Source organism: Ischnura elegans, chromosome 3 (assembly GCF_921293095.1).
Source record: "Ischnura elegans chromosome 3, ioIscEleg1.1, whole genome shotgun sequence".
Taxonomy (NCBI): Eukaryota; Metazoa; Arthropoda; class Insecta; order Odonata; family Coenagrionidae; genus Ischnura; species Ischnura elegans.
Window position 1 is genome coordinate 127,264,306 of NC_060248.1, and position 17,517 is coordinate 127,281,822.

The 17,517-nt window shown below is 37.9% G+C and overlaps 1 protein-coding gene across 1 annotated transcript in view; it reads right to left on the minus strand.

Moving 5' to 3' along the window:
• The window catches only part of LOC124156550, a 1,117,512-nt gene that overhangs the window by 818,984 nt on the left and 281,011 nt on the right, over nucleotides 1–17,517 (minus strand). Inside the window, exon 4 of the mRNA XM_046531158.1 lies at nucleotides 3,048–3,107. The gene's annotated coding sequence lies outside the window, so the exon portion shown is untranslated. The remainder of the gene's footprint in view (nucleotides 1–3,047; nucleotides 3,108–17,517) is intronic.

The following is a 17,517-nucleotide window of genomic DNA, read 5'->3' on the forward strand; positions in this document are numbered from 1 at the left end:
ATATTTACTACTGGGACAGTGCTAAAATTACTCATACTTAGCATTAAAATTTAATGCTTAAAGCTATAATTTTCAAAGCTTCTCGGAAGGCCGAGTGTACACATGCCTGTAAAGTAAAAGCTTCATCTATATGCGTAAATTAATTTTGTATTGTAAAAAAAGACGAAAAATAAATATTGTGAAACTTAAAGAGAGCTATTGGGGAACAGCATTTCCCTTTCGGACAGAGGACCATGTTTCTTAATTAGGAGATATTCCTGAGTTAGTATCAATTTAAGCCGTTTAAGATTCCCACGTTTACTGAGCTGAATAGAAACAACGTGAAAAGCACGCGAGTGCTTGTTTATTTTGGAGGTGGGTAAGGAAAGACGTAAATCGTAAATGCACCGCATTCTCAATGCAAGTAGTCTACGTATTCTATCTGGCACCGAAAGAAATATCCAGTATCCATTTTTCAAGTGCCTGAAGGTACAAGCTTGCACTATATTTTTCGTTCGGAACTGTTAGTCAATTCGACGCGGCGACTGGCCCAAGGAATCTGTGCGAGGAATAAGATAGGGCAAGCCGTAGGTCAGGAATCCTTTCTTAGGAACGGAGAGGAGTGTTAAAGGATCCAAAAATCGAAGAACTCTAGGATACATTCAACAAGTTGGCCTATTTTTTTTTAAGGAGGAAGGTTTATTGAAGAATAGAGCACAAATTCAATACTTTTAAAAATGGTTGAGATTATTGAGATCCTGTGGTAAAGGGCTGTTAGGTTCATCAAACAATTAATTACATCAGCCAGGAAACGCTCATTCATCAGGTACAGGGGTCTTACATTACACCATTTCATTTCGCGATCGAGGCAACGTCGAATTCGATAAAAAAACAAAACATGTGTACATTGGCAAATATTGTCAGAATCACAAATAATAATTGCTTATGAATACAGTATAATGGTAATATAAAATATAATCCCCAGAAATTCCAGATAATTTCCCCAGGTCTACCGAATTCAATTGAATTTGTAAGCAGGTAAAATTTTCCCGGAAAATTCTTCATGCTAAATATGAGGCGTGGTACCAATGTACTACTATATGTCTAAGCATTTTATGATGAAAGAGGTTCATGTTTACTACTATAAGCAACAAATTTCAGCATTTCGTCATTAGCCTGTGGATTCTTACATGGATTCCAATCCTTTAGGAATGTTCTATGGCAATTTGGATAATTTATTAAACTAAGTAACTTTTCTATTTCCAGCCTTGTATTCTCGGAACCGATAAGACGGTTCACGCGATATCACAGTCACGAAAGCGAACTATCTCAGCGATTACAAAAATTCTCGAGTCCTGGAGAGCCTTGCACAGGGACAATAAAAGTCTTTCAGAGACGAGAGGGCTCTTTTTCTGACCCTCAGTCAGTAATAGTTTACGAGTCAACTGGGTAATCCTCATTGATTCGGATAAGGGTTGCTTTTGAGGTTTCTTCATTTTATAAGGGAGAAAAATCATTTCTTTAGCTCTCGACGAGTCTTAGATGACGCCTTAGTATGTACTTAGGCTAGATATGTTTTACCCTAAAATTTTGCATATTCTTTCGAAAATATTGAGTGTTAAGGTCTAACTCGTGAGGTAGGCACGCCTAAATTTAGTTTTAAGCGTATTCATTGTTTTATTATTTTCCCATACTGGAAGAATCTGAAACTTATGATTGTAAAGAAAAGAAGAAAGACACCAAAAAAAGAACATATCAAAATAGCAATAATCTTACATAATCTAGAGGAAAAAGAGTAGACCTTTGTCCACTTATAACTAATTCTCAAATGTCTGAATTATTACCTACACTGAGGTGGCATTTTTAGTTTTTTAGCATCTGCATGTATTTTAAATCTGAAAAATTCACCTCAGTATAATTTCGGATAAAAATTAAGGTATTTGAGATATAGTTAAAACTGCTTTAAGTAATCTTAAATAAGTGTTTTAAGCAATCTACTGCAATAATCTAACTAAGATATTCCTTTTTCCAAAGTCGAAAAACATCGTTTACCATATGGCTGCTTCAAACAACTCCAGCAAATTTTCACTCCTACATTTCGACATGTGTCACAGCACTTTATGTTTTTACTCAGTACCTACTTAAAGCTGCAAAAATGACGCGATGCGGGAAACCAGTGCGCCACTAGTCATACATTTGATTCCTCGCCACAGAGCGCATTCCGTGAGCCACCCTTCGCCGAAGCGACCGGCAGTGAAGTGAGGGTGATTTCGCTCTTGATGGCCAATTAACTTCGACCCCTGCACACCAAATGGCTCGCTGCCCCGCCCACCCCGTTCTTCTCACCCCACGACCGTCGCCTGCCCTCTCTCATTGAACAGATCGCGAATCTTTTCTTTTAGGATGACGACGCATGTCTCACGATCGAGCGGTATTCTTTTTAGATGGATTATTCGCTAAAACCTCATGCTATCACCATAAAATATTCGTGAAGGATTACATTTGTTCGGAAGCTAAGGTAAAATTATATTGCGTATTATTTGTGGAATGATAATTTCGTTGCCTCAATGAAAGGGGCTTCAAGTAAGGCGATTTCTCGGACAAATATCGGAACTTTCACGTACTTGAAGGCGATTCTGCTGAGATCCACCGCTGACTATTTATTGACGCTTGATATCTCCATTGAATAAAATTTTATCTTGAACAAAATGCTCCTTTTGATAGAATAAAAATAAGTAATAGAAACACTACGTCTTACTTTGATCTTAATCAATGGTTTATGACTATGACTCTTAGGTAAAAAGCTTTTTTAATATTGTGCCCCTTGCTTATCACATAACATAGTTTTGAGCGCACTTCTCCGTTATTTTTCAATTTCATTAGGGTTACTCATTCACTCCAAAATATGCATCTGAACGTGTTTTTCTCTCATTTTTCATAGACGTCAGGGTCACTCATTTACCTCAGTCAAAGGTCGGTAACGGAATGAGACTCATGTAGTATACATCACGTGACTTCTGAAAATTCCGTTGAACACGCATTCAGTGTAGAAGATAGGTTGAACTTACCCAGTACGTGTCCACACTGAGATGAGGTCGAAATAGGCTATCCAAGACGCGGCACTCCACCTGAAATAAAATATTAAACACTATTATCCTGTTGTCTACATGAAATTAACAGCTATTGATAACGCGAAATAAAATTTTAAGGCAAGCCAGCAGCAAATATCTTTTAACAGCATTAAGGCTGGGCAATAAGTGACACAATTTACATAGACATTAAGCTGTCTATTTTAGCGTAGAGTTGTTATTAGCTAATTGTAAGAAGAATTAGCAAGAATTCATCTGATTGCATGCGAATTATGCGGGAAATAATTGAAAGATTTATTTGTTTATTAATATAGTAAGCAGAGTGGTTTTTGGTCTGTTTGTCATCAGGTGGACGATTATTCAAAATGATCAACGAGGCAATCTACTCGGCAAAACCAAATGAGAAAATTATTGGAAAATTTAGCACAAATAAAAACAGCATAAACTTTCCTTCCTTGATAATATCCTTGAAATAAGGTCTCTGAAATCTCCCTAATCTTCCTTGCGCACCTGATCCTCCCAGAAAAAGGCACACCCCTCCCTCCCCAGTCAAGAATAATCCTCCTAATTTCAAAGTTCCCTTTCTCGTGAACACTTATATTAAACACACAACCTCTTCGCCTTAGCAACACCTTCTGTAATCAGCATTAAATCAGAATCTTCCGGTAAAACTCCAATCCATACGAGACAGTTAACTTAGACATAGATAAATGACATGGTGGCATGTTCGTGATCTGGAATTTTATGTAACAATCTCATTCAAAACAGTCGAACTTAACTATTTTGCATAATCAAGTCAGTATTTAAGTAATAGGTATTTAAATAATTGGATATCAATCGTAAGAACGAACAAAAATTAATATTTTGGTATTTTTACGGCTTTGTATTTAGCTGAAAATCTGAAAAATATTACTAAAAATCGGGAGTATATTAAGTAGCATATTTTAAGAATAAATGGCTCTAGTTAAGTTAAAAATTAATTTCAACGGTAACTGAGAGTAGTGCTCAGAAATTCACGGAGAACAACCAAGTAGTGACAATATTAATAACCACCCAGTTCAATTAAATGACGCCAATTGCACTTTAATTCGTATTTTACCCTGGCATATTGAATTTTAAAGAGGTAAACAGATTGCATTCATCATTGCCAGTTTTAAATAGGTTTGGATTGCATTGAGAAATTGAGAATGAGTATCTTTTAGAGCGACAAGGAGAACATCAAATTAGGAACCCACAAAAATTTCCCGGTCCGACAGAAACGATAAATTGAGAGAGATTTTTACCAAACAGACAGCTTTGTGAATTCGTTTTTTCCTCGACTTATGAATAAACTTTCTCTATGTAAACGGCTGGTATCCTAACATCTCCGTCACGCGCCTGTTTACGCGGTTTTCGGGGTGGTATTTACTGGTAGATTTATTGTTACAATTTCAAAGCAACTGCTCCTCTTCTAAAAATTCCGCCACGGCCTCCCTCTCCTTCTCAGCAGCTACCCCTACCACGGCTGTATGCATCTCCCCAATCCCTTGGGCCTCGTATCCCGGCAACCTTATTTCCTCTCGTCACCTCATGCAAAATGACTCTGGGCTCAGGAAATGACTCCCCCTCCTCCTTGAGACAGCAACGCCACTCTAACCACAGCCGACGTTGAAATTCAAGGACTCTGCTTGTTGACTGGATATCGTCAAAGTTTTTATGAGCTCGGCGCAGCAGTGCTTTCGTAGTACATGACCGCAGAAAGTAACAAATGGGGTAATTTCGGTGCATGAGGAGTTAGAAAAGAAGTGAGGAGAGTATTGCGGCATTAAAACCTCGGGATCTAAATTCCGCATCGAAGCGCGCGTGCGAAAGGATTTCGACGATTTTATTCATCCCGCGGCGGAGATTTGCCATTTTACTGTGTGTCCCCGTTTCAGAGAACGCGTCATGAGCACTTCCCCGCAAAAAAAGAGATTCTTATTCATACGATCCAATCTTGCATAAAAATATATGCATCACTGGAGAGTAGCCTTTCATCGCAGGACACGACAATAATGTATGCATGTAGTGTAAAAAAAATCAGCGAGCTAAAGAGTAAATAAAAACCAAATGCCACATAAAATATCCTACGCGGTGTCAAATCAATAAAATTTTGACTACGTGTCCGGGCTCCCACTTTACGGTGTGGAAGTTTTTTTTACGAGAAAATTTTACTGAGTCAAACATTTGTAAGTTAATGTCAAAAAATAAAAACACTGCGTAAATTCCTACGCGAGATATTTATACCCCAGCTGTGGAGTCAGCTCCAGGGATAATTAAAAAGGTAAAAGTACCAAAGTATAAGTCAGGGGAGTGTCACCCTTCGTCCACTAAATGGTTACAATTTTCGGTTTAAATTATGAGCTTATTATTCTTATTGAAATTTAACATCCTAATTTCTCTAAGTTTTGCACACATCTACGATATACGCTCCAATGAACATCACTGAATTCAAAACATTTACTTCTTACTCATTTTTGCACGGTTTCACAGGTATTTTATGTAAGCTCATGTTAAGATAATATTAAAATGACAAATAACAGCATAGCGCATAAAAATGAAAAAAATACTAGGATATACTAGATCTATCGCATCTTTTTTTATTTAACGTTCATTAAATTGAACGAATGCACACCCAAAGGACAGTGAAACCAATTAATAAAATGTATTTCTAGAGGTAAAACTAATATTCAACTTTAGTGGAGAGCTCGAACCTAAATTTACGGGAAAAAATAACCTGAGAATATATTTTAATTTTCGATCTGGGATCATGGAATTTCATCCTTCAAGACATTGAATATTTTTTCCACCAATTTTCCATTTTAATGAAAGAGTAATTGGTTTAAGCACGACGTTGTAAAACACATCCACCATCTATTAAGGATAAAAATGTGGAACCAAATAGTATTCATTGCTAATGGCCTGCTTTCTATTCATGCAAAAAATGAGATACAAATAAAATGGACCGTAAGGGCGAAGAAAATTATTCTTAAAAACCAAAGCAATGCAGAAAATCGATGGTATTTTCATCAAACATTTACGTATATTTCCACTCTAGATAAGAAAAAAAAAGGAGCGAATCCAAAACGAAAACGACCCTTAGCGCAGTAATGAGGGAAAAGATTCGAGAAATTAAAAAAAAAGAAGCGTCTAGTATTCTTTTTGAAAGCTCGTCCCCATATTAATGAAGAACCATTAATAAAAATCGCGAACAATGACAAATGACGGACGGAATAAAGAAGAAAAAACCACGCTCTCTTTTTTTCTCTACGGGGATGGTATATGTATAAAAAAAAGTGGCCAGCGAATGAATGAAAGGGTGGGAGTAATTTATTCGACTGGTACGAGAAGGGTGAAGTTAGAGGAAAGGGAGGGAAAGGAGAAAATGTTGTCAGTGCTTAAAGCACGCCCCTTTCATACGTTCCCCCGTGGAGACCGCAGCGGCGAAATGGAGATTGGCAAGGGAGAGAAAGCATACCTACTAGCAAAGAGAAGGAAGGAAGCGTGTGAGCGAACGCGTATATCTTTATACATATATATATTCAAGACTGGTATTAGCATTCGCGTCACGACACAAGGGAATGCGAAACATAATGCAAGCCATCTCCCCAATCCCCTCCACCCCCTCAAGGGAGGGGGGGTTGGGTGAGGAAGGGAGGGTGGGTGGGTTTTGTTTTAGAAGTTCGGAAGCGCTTCGTTATGTCGTTTAAGTGCCAATGAAATTCCGAGTGTTTCGGAAGGAAGGAAGGGGGGGGGGGGAGAGAGAGAGAAAGTTTCCGACACGGAGGGAGTGCTTCGCTTGCCGCGGGGGGGGGGGGGGGGGGCACCATCATGCCGTTTTTATCCGCGGAAGTTAGCGCGCGTTATGGAGGAAATTCCGCTGGAGATGTGAAAGTGTTTCGTCCATTTTTATTCCGTTTCAAACGGCAAGGATCAAAAGATGAAACAATGTTACCGACTCTAGAACTGAAATAGCTGTATCAGAACTTAGAATAAGGCACGCCATGTATACCTACATTTTGTGTCGTATTGTTGCAGATTTCTGGAGGGAATTTACCATGATCATAGCATCTTTCTGGGAAAGTAATCCGAAGACTTATTGACATTTATAATGAAATGAAATATTTTATCTTATAATGAATTGAGGCTGTCGATAAATCTCCTCTTGTATTCATAATTTTTAATGTTTAAATAATATGCTATGAAATAAGGAAGTCAAATTAGTAAATGCATTTATATAAACTTTAGATAAGTTGGAGAGGATTTTATTGGAATATAGCCATAAAATCATGGTTGAAGTACTTATTTAAAGCAAAAGTTATTCACCGTAAAGATTACGAAAATAATTCGAAAATGCTGAAACCATTTTCTCTAAACTATAATATCTCCTCAAGTTTACTTAATTTATTCCCAAAAAATCAAAACGTGGTAAAGTATAGATCAAGTTTAGATAGCTGCGGTAAATAAATTATAATATTTGTTGAGAGAGTGGAGCAATATTTTTATAGAAATTTCTACTTTATCATGCCAATTTGAAAGTATATTAACCTAGATAGAAAGAACGTAATCCATCTCTAAGTGAACGAATTGGTCGTTTAAATAATAGAGATAAAACTATCTAAACTATAAAAATAAATAAGTTGAAAGGCTTGCCTAGAGGAGTGCTACATCAAACCAACCCACGGTTTTGAGACATATAATGACGATGATAACGACAACTCATGTTAAAATATAGAATCCTGGTCAACGATCGGATGGAATGGACATCTTACATAGAAGTTTACAATTATAAAGTTAGGTATTTATTTAATAATTAAGATATATTTTTAAACCATTACGCGCGGCAATTATGGAATGACTACCAATTATTCAGGAAAATTACAAAGTGGGCAAAAAAGTTAAAAAGAACATGTATCAACAATTTCGTTGAACAAAACATGAAATCTTAAGGGTATATCAACCACGATAAGCACGTGGGGTTGAACTTTTAAGGAAACAAAATTAGGTGAGAATACAACAGCTGCAAGTACGACGTAAGAACAGCGATGGTAAAATGCAGAATCCATTATAGGGTTCCACATCTACCAGTTGTCCTCTTTTTATTGGAAAAAAATAAGTCATGTAAGAGATAAAAATTTTAAAAAGGTTAAGAAAGAAATCACCCTTCGTTAATTTTTTGGAAAATTTCCACGGCACCGAAAGCAGTGATGGATTTTCCCTCCACAAGAGCAAAGTGGAATAGAGTTAGGAAACAAACACACACACACTCATGCACAAAAAAAAGAAATTTTCGGTCAATTACTCGGCATTGATTACGGGCGGGCCATGCAGCGAATTATTTCGTTCCGCCTGAACGATGCGACCGGAATTGGAGCACTTGATCGAATTTCCCTCTGCGCCCCTTCCTTCCCACAGCCAACAACCACCCCTCACCGTCTTCCACCCCGCTCAAAATCAACCCCCCCCTTATTCCAGCGTCCCCGCATCCTCTGCATGACCGACCGCGTTCCACTGACCTCAACGAACTCTTCCCCTCGCCGCCCTTTGCTCGCCAGGGAACATAGTGATTGACCTTTCGATTCAACCTTTCGCGCTCAAATTTCATTCTCCGCTGATGATTATTACACCGGCAGTTTTCGACGTGAACACTAATTGAGACATAATGGAAAGAGGGCTTCGTCGTCGGAAGTGAGGGGAGGAGAAAAAAATCGTTCTAAAACCCAGCGTCACGGAAAATAACATAAGAGGCAATTCCGTCAGTTATATAACAGGAGAGGCGGACTCTTGTGGTCAATTCCTTTGGGGTACATCCCTCTTTTTTATTACCCCTCCGCCTGTTTCCACATTATTAGTCATTTAAGAGGAAGCAAAGCTGTGATTGCAACGAAAAGTAAGCGTATTAACCTCTGTTTGCCAGGCTTTGAAAGGCAGATGACATGGATTAATCACACGCGTAACTGAGCCCGAAATATCATCATCCAATGGCTAATGTTCACCAGTTTTTTCTATATAAGACACGGTCTCAGGCGTTATTTTGTGGGATTGCTTCATTATAAAATAAAATAACTTTGTTTTATTCCACACTTTATTTTAAATAGCACGACCCGGGTTTCAGCATCTAATGCTATCATCAGTTGAAGTGAAGGAGAAACTTTAACGTAAGAATTAAAAAACATCGACGATGTTAAAAAAAATTATAATGTAAAATAAAATAACTTTGTTTTTTTTATTTTATAGTTTTTTTCTAAGTTGGAGGAAGTCCATTGAGTGGTTTGAAAGCCAAGGAATACAAGTGATTTCTTTTTTCTATAGACAGGTACATATATCAGGTATAGAAAGCAAAAGAAGATAATTAGATGTTTGATACAGTGCATTTGATTTTCCACTCGATGTCAGCACAGAACAGACACTCACTCGGACCCCTTGGCAACCAATTCTTGTGTATTTCTTCTAACAATTGACTTTACCTAACTCTGTTGAGAAAAAAATCACTTCTAGCCCTTGGCTTCTCACGCCCTCAATCGAGAGAGCCTGATTGTGAATAGGGTGGTTTCCTATTATTTTTTCTTGCCTATATCGGAAGATTATTACTCCTGGAGTACGTATTTCACGCTTTTAGATTTTTAAATGACGATATCTATTTTTCGCGATTAAATGAAAAGTGAAAATTTTCAAGCGCGCGAAAACGCGACGGGTAAGGAAATCTCTCCGTGTGACGTATTTCTGGTTCCCCCTCCCGTCTTGTGAGGTGACCTTGATCGAGGCTCTGAGCGCTGATAGGACGCAGGATGCTAGCGGGTAGCTGAATACCTTGCTGGCTGGTAGCGCTTGGCTTAAAAAGGGTTATTAATACCTTATCAAGCGAAGAAAACTTTCCGACCTTAGCCAGTTTTAATAGGTGATTATTAAGACATGTTTCCCTGAGCTCTGCGCCTCATGCATGAATTGGTAATCTCAGACGATGTAAAACTCCTATCTACTCGTATAGAAACTAGGTCCCTGTGACGTCACGTGGAGTGGCATCGCATGGGCGCCAATCTGGCCCTTTTCAAATGAGGATAAAAATGGACCATTGCCATTCGTCTAAACCGGTATTTCTAAAACGAAATAATTTGTATATTATGAATACAGTAATGGTGTGTAACAAATTGCAATCAATGCCTTTCGGTTTCTCTGATGAAGGAAACTACGCTATTCTCAGTTAAATTGGTAAACTCCCATCGAATCATCTGCGAATCAATGCGTGGAAAATATTATAATTGTATCTAAATCCGACAATGTATTTGTAAGAAAGGGAGAATGCATGGAAAGCGGTTCTTTTCACAACTATCTTCCAAGAATCACTATAAATGCAACAAAAGCCAACATCGTCTCCACGAACGAGTTTAGTACTATTCCATTAAAATATTTTCCGAGTATTTTCCACGTAAATTTAGGGTACGGGTTGAATAAGTAAGCGTCGATTCTTCAAGATTAAGTGACTTAAGCGAACGTTATCGCATGGAGAAATTGAATTGAAATTCTTTTTTAAGCTTTTACATGGTCCTTAATGACCCTAAACGGTGAATACACGGTTTTAATATTCACAGTTCGAATAAAAAAATTACTTCTTTTTGATCCAAAATGCAGAATCAGGTTGTGGCCATATAAATGAGATACGGTGTGGAAGCTTCTCTTGATAGCATGCAAATTTTAGCCATGCCTGGAAGGTAGGAATGGGGTGTGATTTAAGATGGGAACAAGATTAAAATATAGATATTATGAACTTAAATTTACTAATTTTAGCCATCTTAACCTATTCTTAGCAGAATATTTAATAATAAATAAAGTATTTGAGGATTATAGGAGACCGATAAAAGCCTTAGATTGGATACTGCATCTAAAATCCAAATTACTTTGATAATAGACCTTAAATTAAGGGTGTTGCCCAATAACTATGTAACAAGACAGATTACTCTGAGCCTAGATATCATGACTATCAAACTGTTGAACTCAAGAATTCTGTAACAGTGTGTGGAGGATTCGAACCAAATGACTTGTTAAATTCAGTTTTTCAACAGAATGAAGGGCTATTTTTTTAATAAAAAAATCTGCGGTGCAATGCAGTAGGAAATTAACGACGGAAGCATCTCTACTGCCAAGTTTTAACCTGAGTAAATTTTACGATTTCTCCGTCGCATTACAAGGAAAAAGGACAAGGCCTCTTTTTTTCTCATTACTTTTGATAATAAACGTTCCACACGATGATATTAGAGATGCACTAAAATTCATCCCGCAAACAAACGCGCTCAAAAAACGAAGCAGAAGACCGTAAAATGTAGGATGGCGAGACGATTAAAATTAAAAAGGGAACTCAAGGACTTTCCATTCGGCGAGTTTTATTTTCCTCGCTCGCTAGTTCCCTCTCTCCCCCCCCCCCCCCCTCTACCCAAGTAAACGAAAAAAAACTGCACTAAGTCAAGGAATGCGGAGGAGCAGAGAAAGAGTGTGAGGGGGAATAATTAAAATGAACGTAAAAGAGATCCATAAAGAGAGAGATGAAGGAAAAGGTTGGCATAGTTTAAGGGGTGAAGTGGAGGGAGTTGAAATTTTTAAAGGGGATGGATCTGAAAAGACTGTGGTAAAAGAGTTTAAACTCTCGAGCAAGGAATTCACAGGGTAAAAAGGCTAAGCATTTATTGGCAAATGGTATCAGGAATGGGCAGGTAGGAATTAAGGCTGGGGGGGGGGGGTTTAGGTGCAACTAACACCGGGGTGTGTGGGGGTATGGAATACCCACCAGGATGAGAGGTAGGTGCGAGATTAATAAATTGCGGAATTTTAAAGATAAATGGTTCGAAATGTTGATATTTTCGGCTTTCTGAGGGATATTTCATTCATCCTTACATTATTCTATTAGTAATATCAATCCAATTATGTGAAATGGGTTAAACTTAAAAATTTCTCTGAGCTCTGGGGGTTTTATCCCCCAAAACCCCCCCTCGCTGCGCCACTGATCATGAATACAGTGATATTAGTATACATGTTAGTGATAATGAGCATAGTTATGTGCCCAAATATATAGTTACACTAAACACAGACATACTTTCATTTCATTGCCAACAATGCGTGACTTGGTTGCGTTTGTTAGCTGATATTTTATCTAGGCAAAACGTTTTATTTACTCACATTAAAAGTTAATTTTGTCATTTTTATAAAAGTCCCAAGGCAAGCAAGTCCTAAACCGTAAACAGAGTTAGTTTTATACATCAATGTTGGTAGAGTGTGAATAGTGTAAATACGATAAATGATACGTAAACTCACATTTTAAGTCAATAATTTCTACTCCTTGACTATTAGCACTACACTGAGGGGAAAAAATGAATGTTTTATGAAATTTAATCTCAGGCTTTGTTGGTATGCAATAACGAATAACGCCTGAAATAATTCGATCAGTCATGTTGGCATTTTAGTTGACAATAAGTTTATGATATTATTGGCGCGCTGGCCATTGATTATATTGGATAATGCTAAATTAACATATTGGTGTAAGTGATCTCATTTTCTTCGTCACTGCTTTCTCATAACTCACAAAAATTAGTTAAGAATTTGTGTTGAAATTCAAACGGCAGTAAATCTACATCTGCGGAAAAGAGAATCTAACGAGTCATCTAAGAATCTAAGCATGTTGTTCTCCAGGCTCGAGATTTTGAATTTGGATTGAGATCAGATAAACTTCGTCTTCCGCAGGCTTGAGCCTATCCAATAAAAACGTATTATTCTGAAACACGGGAGATATATTAAAACCTATTTCATTGCATAAAATGTCTTGCTGCAATTTATTTTTTTAAACGTTTCATAGTTTTTTCTTGCATTTTTTTAAATTTCTCCATGAATTTTTCCTTCATTTGAGTGAAATTCATATACTTTTCCACATTCAGACATTTCCAGATATTCCAGGTTTTTAGGTCAAACAACGTTTCCGACCATCTTGCTGACATACATTTCATCTGCCGAGAAAAATATCTACTGACACAATCATGTCACCTCTAAGCATTACTCTCCAAATGCTATTTTTTCACTCCCTGACGACAAACTGCTACGAAAAACGCAAAGCTCTATGATTCAGAAGTAAAAGGTTCTTGGTTAATATGACATAAATATGAGCAACATAAGAACCTCGGGCCCTTCTTCTGTAGGGCCAAAACCTAATTGAAATTTGTTCAAGAGTTGTTTCCTGTGCATGGGCCTTAATCTATACAATTTATTCCCCTTTAAATCAAATTTATTTAGTGCTCCGCAATAAGGTTTTTGAAATTGATAGAGAAATGATCTATCAATTGCTGTAGTGTTGCATTTTTTTCATGTGTTACGATAATGTCTTCAGTCTCTGGCGTTTTTTAATGCTACTAACCTATTCTGATTGGATTGTAGGCACAAATGTTGTGCATTAGCAAATGCTAATTAATAGTTTCATTTTTTCCTTGTTATGTGTGCCACAATTCATGAATTTTATATATTTGTTAGGCACACAGATTTTATCAAGTTTGAAATTAATGCTCTCCTTTTTGTGTGTGACTTTTATGATCGGAGTGGCATTTGTTCTGATTTGTGAAGGCGGCCTCAGCGCATTTTTTTACATCGAAGGCCATCTAAAGCTTCCATACTAAAATTTTTGGAGCTAAAAATGTAATTGGAAAGGAAAAAAATACGTTCATATATGAAATTATTACAGTCAATATGGATGAGAAAGAGGCTGAATAAAGGGCAAGAGAGAAGACAGAATGTGCTTAAGACAGAATGGAGGATAGATTCTAAATGAGAAGTTGTGAAGGAAGATAGGAAGCAAAAGTATTCTCAGAATTAAGAATAAAATATTCACTTTTAATTTTCGCTAACTCGAGACGCATGCGGCAGCCTTATTCATACATTTATTCCAAGTTTACCGAAAGTAGCAACTTAAGCGTACCACTATCATCTCATTCAAACTATTAGAATAGTTTAATCACCTCTGATAAAAATTATTTAATAAATATTCTAATTATTCAGAATTTTTCTCCATGAATATGGTGTGAATAAAACGATTATAAAATAGAAAAGTTTCCAGCAGAAATATTTATAGGAATTAGAAAAAAAGCAATATTTTGAGGAATACTAAAATGAAAAAACTTATTGCAATGGTTACCGCCAGTGCATTATTTTTTACTAAGTGGGCTCCTTGTCCTGCCGTTCATTGTTACGCAAGCGTGGCAGTTTTGAAGAAGAATTAAAAAAATGAAGGGTTTGAAGAATGGAGTAAATACCTTGAATGTATGCGTGAAAAAAGAGAGGGTTTCTAATTAAAGGGAATGACAGGAAGTAGGTGACGTTCAAAAGAGGGAGAAAGGCGGACGCGATCTGCTCTTCAAAGGGAGATGGGATGGGAGGGTTTGAAAGGAGACCTCTCTCGCGAGGGATGATGGGAAACGGAAGTGTCTCCGGCACAGGGAAGGGGGGGAGGGAGAGGAGAAGAAAGTAGTCGGAAGGGACAGAGAGTGAAAGAGAAGGGAGCGGACCAAAATGAGGTGGACACAGATGGGAGGAAGGAAAGTGGAAGCCAGGCGAAGGAAGTGTGGGTAGTGCGGATGGCGTGGACAAAGAGAACTCGCGGAGGGAGATGCGTCAGAGGCTCCGGAATATCTAGGCTCGCCCGACAGCTTCCGGCGTCCCCACGATGAGGGGCTGCATTTGAAATTCAAAAGACCACGAAGACGCCGCAAGCGAAATCTGCGAAACGCGTCCGAAATTGACCAAGGAGGAGAATGAATAAAAAAGAGAAGATACCTTGCGTGGAATTTGAGCCAATGCAGCCAATTCTGAGACTGATTGAAGCGAGGAAATAGGGTAGACGAGAGAATGGGAGGTAAGCGGTGAAGATAGCCTGACTGGAGGAAAAGTCGCGATGCAAAGTAACCGACGTAAGATATCTCCTTAATGAAGGAAAAGAACATGCAAACTGAAAACAGAGCAACTAGAGAAGAACTACCGCTACCTTTCCTTTGACAGCTGCCAACAACAGCAGGGTCAAAAGTGTACGTATAGTACTCTTTTATATGGGAATGAAAAAAATGATTCAATTCACTTTATCATTATTAGGTGAATTAATTTTCATCATCTGCTGAGAACTAGAATAGGAATTAAAATCAAATATTTTAATTGAAATCAAAATAATTTTTTTCTTTCTTGAATGGAAATATTTCAAGTGTATACCTCTACCCTATATGACTTGTAGTTCTTCATGTTAACAATAATATAAGTTCTCATTAAAACAAATTCGTCAACCTACAGCATACGTCGTGGTATTTACTAGAGCTTCTTTTTTCTTCCTTATACTCTATTTTATTCCTTGGACAATAAAATAGTCATGGATTAATAAGCTGCTAAAAGCCACATTGTTGAAAACATGAAGGTTGTGAAAGAGGATACATATGTTGGAGTGAAAAGAATAGCTGACAGGAGAATTGAGTGGAAAGCTGCGTAAAATCAATCATAGGATTGATTACCAATTATGATGATGATGGTGTGGAACATAGTGTCAAAAGCTCACAGGGCGTGGCAGGTGAGCACATCTTCACTACAAAAAGTTTTACATATATATTTTTTCAGTGTGGGCCACGAGCCATTTTCTACGATTCATTCATTCATTCATAAAATTTTTAAGTCTTGCGAGGCACAAACAGAGCTAGCCTAGCATTGTTAAAAAGCTTAATATTTTTAACCATTTTTTTATAATTTAACTTATTCAAAGCATTTTATGGGATTCCAATCATCTGATAGCAAATATTTTTCAGAAGACATTATTATATTTTCCACGAGAATCTATAGAGACACAGTACCGCCTACTTATTTTAATTACAATACTCTTCACCACGTGTTTCAAATGGATCGCAGTCATCATCAAGTGCAGAGGAATTTCACTTAAAGGCAGATATAAATATATCTTTCAAAAAAGTCAGTTCAACCACGTGCTGTATTTTTTTGAAATGCAATGAGCCATTTTATAGTAGGTAGTGTTTTATGCTATGAGCCATAAGTAGTCTGTAAGATACGTTTGCGTACCTTTTCACTATTCTGCTTCAAATTGTTTCCTTCCAAAAACGCTGATTTCATCTATAAATATGGTAAGAATAGCATCGACATCGCGCAATAAATTATTAATGAAAATCTTCCTCAGAATCCTAAAACTACAGCACCCGGAACTAGATCATAAAGTAAGAATGAAGGCACCGACTTTTACGGACCACCAACATCTAATTCGTGTGATCATATTAAAGTACCGCCTACCCGGTGTTCTTTGGAGGACAGAGCTGCGCTTTAGGCCCGTAAATAAAAGGAGCAACCGTCGGAAATATTAGAAGTATCTAAACAGCAAATAAAAGGACACCGAGAAAGGGCCCATCCAACCATAAAGGACGGATCAGATAAGAGCAACTGCGTTAACGACGTCGTTTTGCAAAGGGGGAGAGAGATATTGGCAAAAATTATGCGGGCAATGCCGCCATGAGCATCACGCAGAACTCTTGAGCCTCGCCAAATTTACGGCGAGAGGGTGGGAGAGGGAGGGTAGATGGAGGATGGGGGGGGTGGTGGTGGGAGGAAGGGGGGGAGGTTGAATCGACGGTCCACTGCGGAGGTGAGGGGGTGGAGATGTGAAAGGGAGGGGGAGAGAGAGAGGAAAGACTTTTGGGCATCAGAAGGGATTATTTCGGTTTACGCGCGCCATCTTGAAACAATATGGGCGTCGCGGATGGGCGCGCATAAAACGGACCAAATGAAGCCCGTGGTGATAGTTGGCGAAACGGAAGGAGACACTGCATTGGAGGAGGCGAGAGGCTGGTAGGAAATGAAAAGGATAGAGAAAAGAACAGAGAATAAGGTGCAAGAAGAGGTGACAAAGTGAAGATGATTTGGGGGAATGAAGAAATGAAACGGTATTCGTTCTCTCTCCATGAATTGCTACCATGAAACCGATGGGGTTGAGAGATCATATTTTCCACGAAAAACCAAACTTGGGATTATTGAGGTGCATTAAGTTATTAAGCTTTCTTCCTAGAGAATACAGCTAAATAGCACCAGGCAGAAAAATCCCGAATCTAGTATCTTAATCCTTCCACGAACTTAACGCCATAAAAAATAGGAAGTAATTATTAATATAAAAGCTTTTATTTCTTCAGTTCTGAAGAGCTTACATCTTCAACTGTAATAATTTGTTACCTTATAAAGGGAACGAAAATCATATCGAATTTATTATCGGTCACATTGAGAAGAAGAGAAGGCTGCATTCTGGTTTTTGCCCTATTTTGCGTTCAACACAACTATGAGTTACCCAAATGGAAACAAACGAGTAAGAAGCAAGGAGGATTTTGATGCGCAGTTTTCCGCGGCGTTGTCTAGATGATGTCTCCATGTTTCT